Consider the following 19,655-nt stretch of genomic DNA (forward strand, 5'->3'; position numbering starts at 1 on the left):
TGGACATTTAGATAGAGTTTTGAGCTAAAATCTCTTTACAAATATACAAAAATAAAACCCAAGACTGATTATTTCCTAAGAAAAATGGGAAATTTAACCCAAAGAAAAAAAGATGCTGGCTAGATTCTAGCAGCAGGATTGGCATTTCCATAATAAAGAACAGTTTTTAAATACTAATAAAGAATATTAAAAAGTTAATTTCAAGGCCAAAAAGGAAAGTCAGTAAAATTGTCTCTGTTAAAAGAATTTACTAAAGAATATGCCTTAAAATAATAAATTGGATTTAAATCTCAAGAATTATTAAAATATATTAATTATAAAAATCTAAGTAGCCCAGGTAAAAGAGGCTACGCCCTCTATTTAAGGTTGGCTTCCCAAAGCAATTTCTAATAGAGGAAGGGCTAGCCTCTCTTCCCCCAACAGAGCAGGTAGGCCAAAAATTTCCTGCCAGTGACAATTTTTAAAGAGAGGCTTGCCTCTCAGTTTCCCATCCTTAGAAGAAAGAATGTAACTAATTTTCATTTTAATGGTTACCTGTTTTCAGTCAATGGTACCCCAAGATTTAGGAGCTTGCTAAATTGAATTAAATATTCTGAAATAACAAATAAAATATTAATCTAAATTTCCCTCACAAAAAATCTAGTAGACAGAATTAAATCTATTGATTATGTCATGTATTTTTGAAGTTTATTCTTAAAAATGTTACTAATTAAGAAATACTAAATATTTAACTTGCCAGCTAAGAGTTTAAAGTTCTGGTTACATAAATTGGAAGAAATCATATAATTATAATAAAATTTCAACATTTATCTAATTGAAAAAAGAGAATAAATTCTATAATCCCAACCAAAATTTTTAAATACAAAGATCAGTTTTAATTTAATTGATATCTCTTAATAATTATAAAATGTATATAATCTTTAAATTATATATACACATATATATTTAATAGTTTTTTAAGTTAGATTTCAAAACTATAATCAAGGAATGACTTTAGGACATTTCATGGGCCCTGAAATGTTTTCAAAAGTTTATTCTCTTTTCTTAAAGAATTTTTTAATAGAGCCAATTTAATATACTTGAAATCACATAGAAAGCTTTATCAGATAAATATTAATAAATATATATTTTAAATTTTTGCCTCTAAGAAAGGGAAAAACAAGTTATCTTATTTTATATTTCTTAAAATACAGCAGTAGAATTTTAAAATATAATTTAAAATAACAAAAAGATCATTAATAATTTTTAATATTTTACAACAGCATATTAACATTTATTCCAAACAAGCTTACAAACTAATTGTTTGGCAGGAATTTAATAAGAACATAAAAGGATTTTATCCCTTCCACTGTGTGGAAGGCCCCCTGGGAAGGCACTTAGGCATTCTATATTGACCTCTCTTGACTCTTTTTACCAAAGGGGGTCTCTCTTCCAATTGCCCACAGCTGTTACCTAAGCTCTCTGTTCATACTGAGGTTAAAGCCTCATGGTGGCTGGTACCATGGATCTGTCTCTTGCCCAATGGCGTAAGCTGGGCCCTCTTTGGAGAAGAAATCTGGGTTTCCCATGATCAATGCCAGGGCCCCGCCAGCTGGTGAGGGGATCACAAGGCAGTTACTGGGCATGGAGGCCACAGGGGCATATGCTACCAAGGAGACAAAACTAAACCTCACATCACCCTGCTTGGCTCCGGAGGATGGCTGGTTAGTCAACGACGGGTAAGACCCCTCTGGGAGGGGCAACCTAAGACAGGCACAGTCACAGGGGGACGCAGGGGAGAACTTGGGGGTCAACAGAGGTGGGGCAGAAATCCTCACCACCCCAACTATGCAGGGGCTTGAACACTCGCCCCTTCTGAGGGAGGTCTCCTGCCCCCATGGCTGCTGCGCTTCCCATGCCCAGCTCAAATCGGGACCCAGATAACAGAAAGAGACTTAGGCCAGCCGAAATCGGTACCCAGATAACAGAGACTTGGCTAACAGCAGCTACCCTATATCTAAATCCAGCTTAACACCAGGATGCTCAGGGCCTTCTCAAGGATGCAAAATAATCCTTTCCATTAATATTTACAGTGTAAACTAAGATTGTTATTAAATTATTAAATTTAACAGTAAAATAGTAGTCAAGTTTTCAGATTAATTAAATTTTACTAATTAATATAAGTAATTATTCAAAAAGTATTAACCAAAATTTTCATTTCATGGATAAATTGCTTAACACACAATAAACCTAAAACAATCATATTTTTATACAAAAAAATTAAAATTAAAAGTTATCAAGACTACATTATAAAATTTCCAAAAAACCTCCTAATATTAATAAATAAAAAATGGGGGGATAGTGGAATAATAAACTTTTAAGTAAATGCCTTAATTGCTTTAATATTTTTACTTGAAAATTAATTTTTTCATTTATAATGCTAATAGCAAGACACCCATGAAAAACATACGTGGTGTCAAAATAAGCCAAAGGAAAATCATTTGGACAAAAATTAAAAGAATCCCAAGTCTAAATTATAGATATGATTCCTTTATTAACCTTTGGTCGAGAATACATTTGTATATTTTCAGAAAACAACTCCAAGACCATGTGGATTCCTGCAACAGAGAGGAATTATCAGGACTGCTCCAGCCACAGAATAGCAGTGGCTCCGTGAGACAACAAGAAGAGAAGCAGTCCAGAAATGAAGAGGGTGACAACGCTTTATCATGCTAGCAGTCAGCAGCTGTGCATCACTGCAGGTTGCCCAGGACCAAACCAGAGAGGGTCGAACCTACATTGCCACCATTTGTCCACCATCCAGAACTGAAATATTACTGCTGACATGTACTCATAAAAAACTGTCGGACACTGAAACATGAACTTCGCCTAAAAAACAAAGAAGGGGGATCTGTTGGGGGCCAGATGTAAGCTGGCAAGGTCCTTGCACCTGCAGGGGCTAGCAAGGCTGGGACCCTTACCCACACAGTTTTCCCAGACTTGTTTGGATGGCGATTATCAGTAGAATGGGAGTAACATTTGTAGAATGAGAACAGCCTTTCATAGCTTGCCAAGAAGTCTGGAACTATTTACTGAGATATGCTGTACTGAGAACTTGTCCTTCTGCTGTATCTCTCCCTTAGAGAGTAAGAGGAACAAAGAATACATTCCTCTTGACAGACCTCCTATTCAGTGTGTTGTGTATAAATAGGATTGTATAGCTAATAAACTCGCTTCAGTTCATCAAGAGAACTGGGGTCCTCCCGACCCTGCTTTCCTGTCTTTCTTTCTTTTCTCAATTCCCACCTCCCTGCCTCAGCCCGGCTCAACCCTGTCAGGCTGGCCCTGACAGAGATAGATGATGACTAACTAAGAAAAACACCTGGATATGATGGCAAGAACATACATTGGAGTCAAGATAGTTTCTTCAATAAATAGTGTTGGGAAAATTGGACAGATACATGCAAAAAAATGAAACTAGACCACCAACTTACACCATACACAAAAATAATCTCAAAATGGGTAAAGGACTTAAATGTATGATGGGAAACCATAAAAATACTAGAAGAATCCAAAGGCAACAAAATCTCAGACATATGCCGAAGCAATTTCTTTACTGATACAGCTCCTAGAGCATTGGAAACTAAAGAGAAAATAAACAAATGGGACTACATCAAAATAAAAAGCTTCTGCACAGCAGAAGAAACCATCAACAAAACAACAAGAAAGCCCACTGCATGGGAGAACATATTTACCAATGTTATCACTGATAAGGGTTTAATCTCCAACATTTATAGGGAACTCATACAACTTAACAGAAGGAAGATAAACAATTCAATAAAAAAAATGGGCACTTTTCAAAAGAGGACACTTTTCAAAATAGACACTTTTCAAAAGAGGACATTCAGAAAGCCAAGAGACATGAAAACATGCTTGAAGTCACTAATCATCCAAGAAATGCAAATCAAAACAACAATGAGGTACCATCTCACACCTGTCAGAATGGCTATCATCAACAAACGGCAAGTGCTGGAGAGGATGTGGAAAAAAAGGAACACTCGTGCACTGCTGGTGGGAATGCAGACTGGTGCAGCCACTATGGAAGACAGTATGGAGTTTCCTCAAAAAATCTAAAAATGGAACTCAAATTTGACCCCGTGATCCCACTTCTAAGAATATATCCCAAGAAAACAGAAACACCAGTCAGAAAGGATATATGCACCCCTATGTTCATAGCAGCACAATTCACCATAGCTAAGATCTGGAAACAGCCTAAGTGCCCATCAGTAGATGAATGGATTAGAAAACTGTGGTACTACAGTTTTCTACACCAGGGGTCCTCAAACTACGGCCCACGGGCCACATGCAAATACAAATAATGTATTTGTTCCCATTTTGTTTTTTTACTTCAAAATAAGATATGTGCAGTGTACATAGGAATTTGTTCATAGTTTTTTTTTAAACTATAGTCCGGCCCTCCAACGGTCTGAGGGACAGTGAACTTGCCCCCTGTTTAAAAAGTTTGAGGACCCCTGATCTACATGATGGAATACTATGCTGCTGTAAAAAAGAAGGAATTCTTACCATTGGCAACAGCATGGATGGAACTGGAGAGCATTATGCTAAGTGAAATAAGCCAGTCAATGAAGGAAAAATACCACATGATCTCACTCATTTATGGATAATAAAGACCATTATAAACTTATGAACAAAAATAGATACAGAGGCAGAGCTGCCTCGAACAGACTGTCAAACTACAGCAGGAAGGCTGGGGAGGGTTGGGGGGGGGGGTAAGAGATCAACTGAAGGACTTGTATGCATGCATATAAGCATAACCAATGGACACAAGACACTGGGGGGTAGGGGAGGCCAGGAGATTGTCAAGGGTGGGGAATAAAAGTAGACATATGTAATACTCTTTGTAATACTTTAAGCAATAAAACAATTTAAAAAAATTGTAAAAAGTAAAAAGAAAAAGAAAAAAAACATATCCTTGACAGAGGATTAAAATATATTTATATATTAGCTAATTTTACTAGGGCTTTTTAGAAGGTAGTCCTTATGGTATTTTAATATATATTATCTCATTTAATACTTACAATCACCTGGACTAAGAACTATGATTATCTCCACTTCCCAAACGAGGAAACTGAGGAGTGGAACATTAAAGTCACCTTGCCCAAGGCCAAATTTTCCAGTCCATTGGGATTGGTGGAGGTCCCACAGCTATGGGTACAAAGCCTGGGGTGCTTGGGACTCCTCTGGTCTCCTCTGTCTGTCCTGCTTTTTATATTTCAGAACTTGTGAAACTGGGTTAGGACCAGCTTTGAGCTCTAGACATCTGGGTAAATGCCCAAACCCAATGCAACCTGCAAAAACCCTGCACAGGACTATGCCCTTCTCTGCCACTCCATATGCTTTGTAGTCACTCTGGAACAGTGATGGCGAACCTGTGACACACGTGTCAGAGGGGAAACGCGAACTCATTTTTTTGGTTGATTTTTCTTTGTTAAATGGCATTTAAATATATAAAACAAATATCAAAAATATGTCTTTGTTTTACTATGGTTACAAATATCAAAAAATTTCTATATGTGACACGGCACCAGAGTTAAGTTAGGGTTTTTCAAAATGCTGACACACCGAGCTCAAAAGGGTCGCCATCACTGCTCTAGAATAGCCCTTTAGAGTTACAACCTGCTTTCATACCCATTGATAGTTTTGCTCCCACAATAACCCATGACATAGGCATGAGAAGGCAGTTTTATTCTAAATTTACACCTGAAGAAATTATGAACCATAGGAGTGAGATGACTTGCAGTAGCAGATCCTACATTAAAATTACTCTGTGCCCTACCCAGTTTTGGCTCAGTGGACAGAGAGTCTCAGGTTCAATTCCAGGTCAGGGCACATGCCCAAGTTGTGGGCTCAATCCCAGTAGGGGGCATGTAGGAGGCAGCCAATCAATGATTCTCTCTCATCATTGATGTTTCTATCTCTCACCCTCTCCCTTCCTCTCTGAAATTCATAAAAATAAATGTGTGTGTATATATATATATATATATATATATATATATATATATATATATATATATATATTTTAGGGGCCCGGTGCACGAAATTTGTGCACTGGGTGTGTGTGGGGAGGGGAGTGTCCCTCAGCCCAGCCTGCCCCCTCTCACATACTGGGAGCCCTCAGGCGTTGACCCCCATCACCCTCCAATCGCAGGATCGGCCCCTTGCCCAGGCCTGACACCTCCGCCAGAGGCATAGACCCCCATCACCCTCCGATTGCCTGATCGGCCCCTTGCCCAGGCCTGACGCCTCCGCCAGAGGTGTCAGGCTTGGACAGGGGACCCCCGTCTCCCCCTGATCACTGGCTCTGGCCCCCCATTAGGCCTGAGGCCTCTGGCCCAGGAATCATGCCTGGGCAGGGGACCCCCATCTCCCTCTGATCGCTTGCTCCACCCCCCGCCCAAGCCTGACGCCTCTGACCCAGGCTTCAGGCCTGGGCAAGGGGACCATCATATCCCCCCAATCCCCAGCTCAGCCCCCCGCCCAGGCCTGATGCCTCGGCCAGAGGAGTTGACCCTCATCACCCTCCGATCACCAATCACCGGATCGGCCCCTTGACCAGGCCTGAGGCCTCCGGCAGAGGTGTCAGTCCTGGGCAGGGGACCCCCAGCTCCTCGCGGTTGCAGGCTCCGCCCTTGCCCAGGCCTAACGCCTCTGGCTGAGGTGTCCGGCCCGGGCAGCGGGGACCCGCAGCTGCAGCAGCCCCGCGATCGTGGGCTCTGCTTTAGGCCCAGGCAAGGAACCCCTAGCTCCCGGGACTGCCAGCTTCGACCGTGCCTAGCTCCCATCGCTGGCTCCACCCCTACTTCCTTCTATCACTGGCCAGGGAGGCAAAGGCACCTGATTCTCCGGTCATGGCTAGGGGGCAGGGCAAAGGCGGCCCCAGTGCCGCCTTTGCCCTGCCCCCAGCTCTTAGCTCCCCCCTGGGTTTTCGATCACTGTCAGTGGCAGGGGGCTTCTTCCTGCTTTCCCTTTCGCCTCCCTGCATTGTGCCTACATATGCAAATTAACCACCATCTTGTTGGCAGTTAACTGCCAATCTTAGTTGGCAGTTAATTTGCATATAGCCCTGATTAGCCAATGAAAGGGTATCGTCGTACGCCAATTACCATTTTTCTCTTTTATTAGATAGGATATATATATATATAATACAAGAGAATAATTTTGCTGGAGTAAAAACAGTTGCTAGGCATCACAACGTAATACATACAAGAATCATATACGATGGTTCTCCAAACACCATTGTTACCTATGCAGTTCATGCTATTAAATGGGCGAGTGAGCTAGTGGGTAGTATGAAGTCCCTGACCGACAGAACAGTATTGTTGGTGCTCTTATCCCAACATCAAGAAGGGTTCAGGAATCTGGAGAAGGGGCTGTGCATAGATGAATCCAGAGACTAATAAAGAGTCTGGAGACCAAAGATAATTTTGAAAGGCATTGGGGTTCAGAGGAGCTTAGCTAAAGGAGCTAAGTTCTAAGATCTTAAAGCAGCGGCTCTCAACCTATGGGTTGCGACCCATTTGGGGGTCGAACGACCCTTTCACAGGGGTTGCCTAAGACCATCGGAAAACACATATATAATTACATATTGTTTTTGTGATTAATCACTATGCTTTAATTACATTCAATTTGTAACAATGAAAATACATCCTGCATATCAGATATTTACATTACGATTCATAACAGTAGCAAAATTACAGTTATGAAGTAGCAACGGAAATAATTTTATGGTTGGGGGTCACCACAACATGAGGAACTGTATTAAAGGGTCGCGGCATTAGGAAGGTTGAGAACCACTGTCTTAAAGTCTAAGGTCTTAGGTTCTCTCCTCCTCCCCAGGACCCCATGCTTTTTATTAACACAAATTGTCCTGAGGCGAGGCAGAGATATACACTTCAAAGGGTCAGGGTTTGGTACGGAGTCCGAGTCTGTTGTCAGAATGGGAGAATTAGCCTGCTGCTGTTCAGGTGTTTGGCCAGTAGGAGGCAACAACATGTAGATTAAGATGCCTTTTAGCTGTCTGGCAGGAGCAATCAGTTTAATGTATCCTATTCAGGTTTGGGGACAGGCCTTTAGCCATTCCCAGATGCAGATGACTACATGTGTGACTCAACCCTGTTGAGTCCCCAAGTGTCATCAACCTTTTGATGAAACTCTTGAAATTATGACATGCTGGACATGCTGGAATTGGTAAACACTACGTGGTCTTGAAGTTCACTGTTACCACACCCTGTTCTTCAGAAAGGGGAAGACCCTTCTTTAAATAGAGAAAGAAAGAAAATGAGATAGAAATAAAATAGAAGGGGCTGGGGAACCAAAGATCATCCATATACCTCCTACCCAGAGACAGTGTTTATCTATCTATATTGATCCATCATCCTTCCAGGTGCTTTTCCTATGCATATCTACATGTAAATATTCTCTAATGAATTCATACTAAACATACCATTTGGTATATTTAGCAGTTGAACAGATGAAACCTAAAATATTCAACAAATGAAAGCATTCAAAAGCTATAAAAATGTCCAATTGAAATTAAAGTACTGCTTCTCGCTGAAACCGGTTTGGCTCAGTGGATAGAGCGTCGGCCTGCGGACTGAAAGGTCCCAGGTTCGATTCCGGTCGAGGGCATGTACCTGGGTTGCGGGCACATCCCCAGTGGGAGATGTGCAGGAGGCAGCTGATCGATGTTTCTCTATCATCGATGTTTCTAACTCTCTGTCTCTCTCCCTTCCTCTCTGTAAAATATCAATAAAATATATTAAAAAAAAAAAAAAGAAATTAAAGTACTGCTTCTCAAATGTAAGTTTCCAAAAGAATCATCTGGGTATTTTTAATAACATATAGATTCCCCCACTTTATTCCCTCCGAGACTCTGAAATAGTAGGTCCTGTCTTGTTTTTGTGTTTTGTTTATTTATTTATTGTATTATTTATTTATTTATTTATTTATTTATTTATTTATTTATTTATTTATTTTTAACCAAGAGATCTTTCTCAATCCTGTTGGAATCACTTGTGGCTTTAAAACCAGAGGTGCCTCCTTGGTTCTGTCCCTTGAGATTCAAATTCAGTTGGTATGGAGTGGGGCCTGGGCATTGTATTTTTCTCAAAACTCCCCAAGGCAATATTAATGGGTCAGAGAGTATCTGTAAGTGGCTTCAGCTTTATAATTCTAGAAATCTATAATATTCCTAAATAAAGAGCATTCTAAATGCTCTTTATTTAAAATACTAGAAAGACTATACTTTCAGGGATCATTTCTATAGTTCGTTAAAATACTAGAGGCCCGGTACACGAATTTGTGCATGGGTGGGGTCCGGCTGGCTGGACTGGATCGGGGCGATTGGGCCGGGCCAGCTAGGGGGAGGGGACGTGGGGGGTTGGCTGGCCACCCCACCCCTGATGGGATTGGGGGGGGGGGGGCGATTGGGGGTGGGGCTGACCGGGGCCGGGGCAGGGGTCTCGGGCAGTTGACCAGCCGGCCCTGCCCCCTGGTTGAACTCCTGGTCAAGGGAACAATTTGCATATTAGCCTTTTATTATATAGGATAAACACAGTGTATGATATAAGTTGTGTTTATGACAAATGAGGAGCACCAGGATCTGGTCCTATGCTTTCCACCACTGTATTTGAGATAGCGCTTTGGGTGTTTGGGTCAGTGTGTTGGGTATAGTCACATCAGGCACTGTTTTGGGCTTATTAAAAGGGTAACCTTCCTTTCCAGAGTCCCCTTCCCCTAAAGACATGCAGCATGATTGGTGAGACCGAGAGAGAGAGAGAGAGAGAGAGAGAGAGAGAGAGAGAGAAGAGGATGTGAGAGAAGGCGCATAGAAACTGGAAGGTGCAATAGAGATGTGAGGTCTAATAATAATATTATGAAAAGTTTTAGAAAACCCTAGCCAATTACTCATAGCCAAATAATGCAGAAGAAAATGACCGTCTTGACTAAGCAGTTTTGGGCCTTCCCAGGGACATTTTTTTCTTTAAAAAAAAAATTATATATATATTTAATTGACTTCAGAGAGGAAAAAAGGGGAGAGATAGAAATATCAATGATGAGAGAGAATCATTGATAGAGAGAATCGTTGATAGGCTTCCTCCTGCTCGCTCCACCCTGGGGTCGGGCCTGCAACTGAGGTGTCTGCCCTGACCAGGAATAGAACCGTAACCTCCTGGCTCATTGCTCAATGCTCAACCACTGAGACACAGCCGGTGGGCCCAGGTACATTTTTTACACTAATATAAGTATTTCAGAATTAGTTGAAAGCAGATGTACAACGTTCTCCTGAAGATGTCCAAAACTTCTGTCAAATTTTGTTTGAAATATATTAGTAAGAAAGGCATCAAAATGTTCTCATATTTTGTCAGCTTCGAATTTAAAGTTCTCTATTTCACACTTTAATGTCATACTTGGTTATTTTACGAAGAAAAATGTAAATAATGATTGAGTGCAAAAATAACATAAGAAAAATGACTGCTGCGATTGCTATATGCCCACTTCTGCACAACATACCTTAATTATAGTTGCTTTGAAAAAGAAATAACTACTGGACAAGGTATTTTTAAAATTAGGCAAGTTGTAACAATGCTATTATGTTTTAAAGCAGGGGTGGGGAACATTTTTTCTACCAAGGACCATTTGGATATTTATAACATCATTTTCGGGCCATACAAAATGATCAACTTAAACATTAGCCTGCTATATTTGGTCAAACATTTAATTAACTTACCCCTAATGTTTTGGCAGGGCCAGACCAAATGATTTTGTGGGCCTTCCTTATACAGCCCCTGGTTTAAAGCAACAACCATTTCTCACTTTGAGATGACACAGATTTTCTCCTTGAAATATACCAGCATTCTGTTCTTTTTTTATTGTTATTGTTTAAAGTATTACATATGTTTCCTTTTTCCCCAATTGACCCCGCCTCCCCACCACTCTTACCCCTGAGGACAAGCCCCAACGCCCCAGTGTCTGTGTCCATTGGTTATGCTAATATACATGCATACAAGTCCTTTGGTTGGTCTCTAACCGCCCCCTCCCCTGCCTTCTCTCTGAGGTTGGACAGTCTGTTCAGTGTTACATTCTCTCTGGATCTATTTTTGTTCATCAGTTTATGTTGATCATTATATCCCACATATGAGTGAGATCTGTGATATTTATCTTTCTCCAACTGGCTTATTTCATTTAGCATAATGCTCTCCAGTTCCATCCATGCTGTTGCAAATGGTAAGATTTCATTCTTTTTTACATTGTGTGGCTGTACCACAGTTTTCTAATCCACTCATCTGCTGATTGGCACTTAGGCTGTTTCCAAATCTTTTTTTTTTTTAATATATTTTATTGATTTTTTACAGAGAGGAAGGGAGAGGGATAGAGAGTTAGAAACATCGATGAGAGAGAAACATTGGTCAGCTGCCTCCTGCACATCTCCTACTGGGGATGTGCCTGCAACCCAGGTACATGCCCTTTGACCAGAATCGAACCTGGGACCCTTCAGTCCGCAGGCCGACGCTCTATCCACTGAGCCAAACCGGTTTCGGCTCCAAATCTTAGCTATGGTAAACTGTGCTGCTATGAACATAGGGGTGCATATATCCTTTCTGATTGGTGTTTCTGTTTTCTTGGGATATATTCCTAGAAGTGGGATCACTGGGTCAAATGAAAGTTTCATTTTTAACTTTTTGAGGACACTCCATACTATTTTCCCCAAGTGGCTGCACCAGTCTGCATTCCCACCAGTAGCGCACGAGGGTTCCTTTTTGTCCACATCCTCGCCAGCACTAGTTTGTTGATTTGTTGATGATAGCCATTCTAACAGGTGTGAGATGGAACCGCATTGTTGTTTTGATTTGCATTTCTCAGATGATTAGTGACTTTGAACATGTTTTCATATGTCTCTTGGCTTTCTGTATGTCTGCTTTTGAAAAGTATCTACTTAGGTCCTTTGCCCATTTTTTGATTGGATTGTTTATCTTCCTTTAGTTAAATTGTATGAATTATCTGTAAATTTTGGAGATTAAACCCTTATTGGAGATAACATTGGCAAATATGTTCTCCTATGCAGTGAGCTTTCTTGTTTTGTTGATGGTTTCTTTTGCTGTGCAGAAGCTTTTTATTTTTTTAAATATATTTTATTGATTTTTTACAGAGAGGAGGGGAGAGGAATAGAGAGTTAGAAACATTGATGAGAGAGAAACATCGATCAGCTGCCTTCTGCACACTCCCTACTGGGGATGTGCCCGAAACCAAGGTACATGCCCTTGACCGGAATCGAACCTGGGACCCTTCAGTCTGCATGCCGACGCTCTATCCACTGAGCCAAACCGGTTAGGGCCAGAAGCTTTTTATTTTGATGTAGTCCCACTTGTTTATTTTCTCCTTAGTTTCCATTGCCCTAGGAGCTGTATCGGTAAAGATATTGCTATGACAGATGTCTGATATTTTGCTGCCTATGGAAACTTCTAAGATTTTTTATGGTTTCCCATCTTACATTTAAGTCCTTTAACCATTTTGAGTTTGTTTTTGTGTATGGTGTAAGTTGGTGATCTAGTTTAATTTTCTTGCATGTATCTGACCGAATTTCCCAGCACCATTTATTAAAAAGACTGTCTTGACTCCATTGTATGCTCTTGCCTCCTTTGTCAAATATTAATTGAATATAATGGCTTGGGTCTATTTCTGGGTTCTCTGTTCTATTCCATTGGTCCATATGTCTGTTCTTGTGCTAGTACCGGGCAGTTTTGAGAACTGTGGCTTTGTAACATAGCTTGATATCTGGTATTGTGATCCCTCCAACTTTGTTCTTCTTTCTCAGGATTACTGTGGCTAATCGGGGTCTTTTTTTATTCCAGATGGATTTTTGGAGAGTTTGTTCTAGGTCTGTGAAATATGCCTTTGGTATTTTAATGGGGATTTCATTGAATCTATAAATTGCTTTGGATAGTATGAACATTTTAATGATGCTGATTCTACCAATCCATGAATACGGTATGTTCTTCCATTGGTTTATGTCTTCCTCTATCTCTTTTTTCAACGTCCTATAGTTTTTTGAGTACAGGTCTTTTACCTCCTTAGTTAAGTTTATTCCTAGGTATCTTAATTTTTTGGTGCAATGGTAAATGGGATTTTTTGTTGTTGTTGTTTCTCTTTCTGTAAGTTCACTATTGGTGTATAAAAAGGCCATAGATTTCTGGGTATTAATTTTGTATCCCGTTACATTGCTGAATTCATTTACTAAGTCTAGTAGTTTTATGTTGGTCTTTGGGGTTTTCTATGTATAATATCATGTCATCCAAGCATTCTATTCTTTATAAATTCTCTCTCGCCTCTGTAGAATTGCTGAATCTTTCCTCATATTCTGCTCTGCCACTGTATGAATCTCACAGAAGATGGAGTCTTGAGGTCCTAAGAAACCCCATTCCTTTTTTACTCCCAATTTTCCTCTTCAAATAAAAAGAAGAAAATGCTGGGTATCATTCATAACTACTCAACTTGTATTGCTCAGAACACTCATTCATTTATTCAACACATGCATTAAGGATCTGCTATGTACCAGGCATTTAGTTGCTGAGACTAGAGTAGTGAGTAAGCAGACAAAGTTCCTCTTCTTATCTCCCTTAGTCCTTTTTTTTTTTTTTACAGATTTTTTTAAATTAAATCTTTATTGTTCAGATTATTACATTTGTTCCTCTTCCCCCCCCCCATAACTCCCCTCCTCCCAGTTCCCGCCCCACCCTCCGCCCTCACTCCCCACCCACTGTCCTCATCCATAGGTGCACGATTTTTGTCCAGTCTCTTCCCACATCTCCCACACCCCTTTCCCCCCCAAGAATAGTCAGTCCATTCCCTTTCTATGTCCCTGATTCTATTATAATCAACAGTTCATTCTGTTCATCAGATTATTTATTCACTTGATTCTTAGATTCACTTGTTGATAGATGCATATTTGTTGTTCATAATTTGTATCTTTACCTTTTTCTTCTTCTTCCTCTTCTTAAAGGATACCTTTCAGCATTTCATATAATCCTGGTTTGGTGGTGATGAACTCCTTTAGCTTTTCCTTATCTGTGAAGCTCTTTATCTGACCTTCAATTCTGAATGATAGCTTTGCTGGATAAAGTAATCTTGGTTGTAGGTTCTTGGTATTCATCACTTTGAATATTTCTTGCCACTCCCTTCTGGCCTGCAAAGTTTCTGTTGAGAAATCAGCTGACAGTCGTATGGGTATTCCCTTGTAGGTAACTGAGTTACTTTCTCTTGCTGTTTTTAAGATTCTCTCTTTATCTTTTGCTCTTGGTATTTTAATTATGATGTGTCTTGGTGTGGTCCTCTTTGGATTCCTTTTGTTTGGGGTTCTCCACGCTTCTTGGACCTGTAAGTCCATTTCTTTCACCAGGTGGGGGAAGTTTTCTGTCATTATTTCTTCAAATAGGTTTTCAATATCTTGCTCTCTCTCATCTTCTGGCACCCCTATAATTCTGATGTTGGTACGCTTGAAGCTGTCCCAGAGGCTCCTTACACTATCCTCACATTTTTGGATTCTTTTTTCATTTTGCTTTTCCGGTTGGGTGTTTTTTGCTTCCTCGCATTTCAAATTATTGACTTGATTCTTGCGCTCCTCTGGTCTGCTGTCAGGAGTCTGTATAATATTCGTTATTTCAGTCCGTGTATGCTTAATTTCTAGTTGGTTCCCCAATATAACATCAAGGGTCTCATTAGTTTTCTTGTAGATCTCATTAAGTTTATCGGCGGCTTCTAAACAGTTCTTGAGAGACCTTAAAAGTGTGGTTCTGAACTCTATATCTTCCATTGACAATTTTGTCCTGTTTCTTTGTCTCCGCATTTTGTTATGCTTCCTTGGTGCACCCCCTAGTGGTCTTTGTTCGCAGTCTTATAGTTAAACCTTGATTGTTGTAGCTAATGCCAGGGAGGGTTTAACCTCCAGGCCAAGTGGCTATGAGAATCAGCTGTGTCAGCAGTGAGAGAACTTCTGTCCTCTAGGGAGGTGCTAATCTAGCCTTTGCCTGAGGCTATCTGGCAAATGCCTCTGTGCAGGGCTTGGGCGGGGCGGGTCGCACAGGATCAACAGGGTGGGCCGGAGAGAGCAGTTATGGCGGCTCTCAGTCCTGTCCCCAGGGGCTCTGCCTCTCTGAGTCCCAGCACCCGCTGCAAAGCTGGGAGAGAAAGCTGCACTCGCTCTGACCGAAGCCAGACAGTCCTGCTTCTCCCGTTTGAGTCTGGGTCCTTAAAGACTCACCTGTATCTGGAGCTCAGAGTCTGCGACTCCCTCCCGATTGAAAACGCCAACCGCGCCCTCCGCCGCCAGCCCGCTCTGCGCACTCCGCACCTCAGAATTTGACTTCAGCACTGCGCCTCCTCTGAGTGTCCGTATGCGTTTCTCTTTCCTCCTAGTTGTAGGACTTCCACTCAGCCAGCGTTCCTGTGGTTCTGGGTGATGTCCATTCCGTCTTTTAGTTTCACTTTTGAAGTAGTTGTTCAAAGCAGCAAACTCCGGCGTTAACCTATGCCGCCATCTTGGTTCTCCCGACTCCCTTAGTCTTTAATGTGTTAGATCCTGTGGAAAAACAATAATAAAGCAGGGTAAGTGGATAGAGAGTGAAATTTCAGAGAGTAATGTTTTGTTGAGAGGACAAGGAAGTCATCTCTAATAGGTAACACAGAGTAAATCTTAAGGCAGAGAGAGCTGTGTGGATATCTGGGGGAAGAGCTTTTCTCTAGTGCAAACGCCTTGCTGTGGGAGTGTGCTTGACATGTTCAGGGCAGTGAGGAGGTTAATGTGACAGATGTGGAGCAGGCCAGGAGGAAAGAAGTAGGAGAGGACACCAGTAAGGTAGCCAAGAACCATCATGTAGGGTCTTAGAGGCGTTGGCAAGGACTTTGCGTTTTATCCTCAGAGATATGGGAAATGAATGGCAAGCAAAGAAATAACTTGATCTGATTTATGTGTTAAAAGTATCATTCTAGCCGAAACCGGTTTGGCTCAGTGGATAGAGCGTCAGCCTGCGGACCGAAGGGTCCCGGGTTCGATTCCGGTCAAGGGCATGTACCTGGGTTGCGGGCACATCCCCAGTAGGAGATGTGCAGGAGGCAGCTGATCGATCTTTCTCTCTCATCGATGTTTCTAACTCTCTATCTCTCTCCCTTCCTCTCTGTAAAAAATCAATAAAATTTATTAAAAAAAAAAAAGTATCATTCTAGCCTTAGCTGCTTTGGCTGAGTGGATAGAGTGTCAGCCTGTGGACTGAAGGGTCTCAGGTTAGATTCTGGTCAAGGCCACATGTCCTGGTTGCGGGCTGGATCCCCAGTTGGGGGCATGCAGGAGGCAGCCGGTCAGTGATTCTCTCTCATCACTGATGTTTCTACCTCTCTCTCCCTCTCTGAAATCAAATATATATATACTTAAAAGTATCATTGTAGTCGCCTGTGAAGAACAGAATATACGGGACCAAGGTGGAAGCAAAGAGACTAGTTAGATAGCTGTTGTAATCGTATCGTGCTGGCAAGTAATGATAGTGGTGACGGTTGGTAAAGGTGATAAAAAGTGGTTGGGTTCTAGGCATTTTCCAAGAAAGAGACAATAGAATTTGTGGATGAATGGATATGGCATATGAGAAAGTAGAATCAAAGATAATTTTAATTCTTTGGCATGAAAAACTTAATGACTAGCAGTGGTTCTCAACCTTCTGGCACTTTAAACACAGTTCCTCATGTTGTGACCCCCAACCATAAAATTATTTTCGTTGCTACTTCATCACTGTAATGTTGCTATTGTTATGAATTGTAATGTAAATATCTGATATGCAGGATGGTCTTAGGCGACTCCTGTGAAAGGGTCGTTTGACCGCCAAAGGGGTCGGACCCACAGATTGAGAACCGCTGGACTAGAGCCAGCATTTACTGTGATGCAGAAGAAGGTGGAGAAAGTAGAGGATAGGAAGCAAGGGCTTGATTTGGTACATGTCAAGCTTTAGATGCTCGTTAAATATTCAAATGGAGATGATGAGTAGGATGGATATACAGGACTAGAATTTAAGAAAGATCAGAGTTAGAAATAAAATTGGGTATTTCAAATCAAGAGACTGAATGAAATCGATTAAAATATAGGGATAAAAAATGAGTAAGTTTAAGAACCGAACCCGGGAACTTTTCGACGTTTATTGATGGGAGAGATTCCCAACACTGAGCATAGGAGAATGAGAAGCCTTAGGTAGGAGAGAACCAAGAGTGAATGGAGCCCTGTGAGCCCTGTGGGCCCAAAGAAAGAATAAATAACTAACAAATGCTGCTAATACACTTTATTTTTCAAAGGCAATTTTTTGTTTTCACAGAGAATTTTTGTGTGGTTGTTGTTTCTCTTTCTAAATGCCTTGGTGGGGTAGCTTAAGGATATTTTACTGATCTCATTCCACCCCACTCAGGCCTCTTACCGTCTTAAGACAGCTTCTCTCCGTATCTTCCCAAAAGTCTTAGCTTAATCATTTCTAGGACAAGGAAAGCCATTACATGAAACGCAAAAGTGAAATTGTTTGAATTAAAATGAAACATGTTCTCCAACCCACCACTGGGTCCGTTTATACAAAAGACCTCCTTTCCAACTTTATTCTGTTTGTTAAGAATATCAGGAATCAAAATCACATTTCAAGCCCTAGCTGGTTTGGCCTGTGGACTGAAAGGTCCTGAATTCAATTCTGGTCAAGGGCACATGCCCTGATTGTGGGCTCAATCCCCAGTAGGGGGCATGAAGGAGGCAGCCAATCAGTGATTCCCTCTTATCATTGATGGTTCTGTCTCTCTCCCCCTCTCCCTTCCTCTCTGAAATCAATAAAAACATACATTTTTAAAAAATCACATTTCAAAACTGCTATTTCTACCATTGCCACATTGTACAAACAGTACCTCATAATGGAAAAATCACTGGATTTGAAGTTAGAAAAGTATCAGTTGTTTGCTGGAGTCCTTGCTCACTGTTTTATTGGTTCTTGTAATTTATCTGCAGATTTTAAAAAATTGATCTTAAGATGGTAATTTAATTCTCATTTTCTAATCTATTTATTTACTTATTCACTTATTTATTTATCTATTTATTTAGTCTCATTTCTTTGGCCAAGACACCAGTTAACTAATGAATAATAGCAGTGACTGGAGAAACCTTGTCTTACTCCTGACTTTCACAGTATTGCTTTCAAAGATTCAGCCTTTAAGTATGGTGTTTTCTGTAGCTTCTCACAAATTCTTAAAATTCTGAGTGAGTATTGAATTTTATCAGCATTTTATTACATCTTCTGACATGATCATATGTCATTTGCCTTAGTCAGTGTGATGGATTCCACTGGTAAATTTTTGTGATGTGGGCCTATTCTCACAATCCTGAGATAACTGATAATCAGTCCTGACATGTTTTTAATACATGAATGGATTTGATTTGTTATTTTTCATGTGGGATCCTTGCAACTTTATTCACAAGTAACACGGGTCTATAATGTTCTCTGTTTTAAAAAACATTTATTTATTTGTTTATTTGTTTGTTTGTTTATTTATTTATTTATTTATTTATTTATTCGCTGTTGTTGTTAATCCTCACCCAAGGATATTTTTCCATTGATTTTCAGAGAAGAGACAGAGAGAAACATCAATGTGAGGGAAACACATCGATTGGTTGCCTCCCACACATACCCCGACCAGGGCCAGGGATGGAGCCTGAAACTGAGGTAGACTTTGAGACAAAGTGATAATGAGGGGCATTTCATAATGATAAAGGGATGAATTTATTTGGAGGTATAACAATCATAGATGTATATCACTAGTAATAACAGATCTTCAAAATACAAAAGGCAAATAATTTCTTTGAGATCGATCTCCAGGAGTGTGATTGCTGGGTTATATGGTAAATATATGTTTAGTTTTTAAAGAAACAGACAAGCTTCTGACCCAGCAATTCCACTTCTGGGAATTTATCTGAAGAAACCAGAAACACTAATTTCAAAGAATATATGCACCCCTATGTTCACAGTGTGGTGATTGCAGGGGGTGGGGAAGTAGAGGGTGGGTAGAAGGACAAAGATTACATGGAAAAGTAGGAATTACAGGCATGGGGAAGGTCACAGTGGTTACAGGTTACGGGAAATGTGTGTGCTTCTAGGAGCCAGGATGCTGTAAATTCTTCCATAATGATGGGAAGTTCTCTGGACAGGAGAATGGACTGCATTCCAGTGTTAGCATTCCATGTCCTGGGGCGTACAGCTCTCAGCCAGGTTGGAATGTGCTTTCTCTAATAAGAATAGAACAATCACAGTTAACAGAGCCTGATTAATATTTCTTATAAATATAGCTATTCTCCATTATTCTATTTCTGCCCCTAGCAATCTTACTGTTTACTATACTCTTATTATAGAATGTACTCTTTCTACTTTTGCAAAAAAAAAAAAAAAAGTTTGGCCCTGACCAGTTTGGCTCAGTGGCTAGAGCGTGGGCCTTTGGACTGAAGGGTCCCAGGTTTGATTAGGTCAAGGGCATGTACCTTGGTTTCGGGCACATCCCCAGTAGGGGGTGTGCAAGAGGCAGCTGATGATGTTTCT

This window comes from Myotis daubentonii, chromosome 18 (assembly GCF_963259705.1).
Source record: "Myotis daubentonii chromosome 18, mMyoDau2.1, whole genome shotgun sequence".
Taxonomy (NCBI): domain Eukaryota; kingdom Metazoa; phylum Chordata; class Mammalia; order Chiroptera; family Vespertilionidae; genus Myotis; species Myotis daubentonii.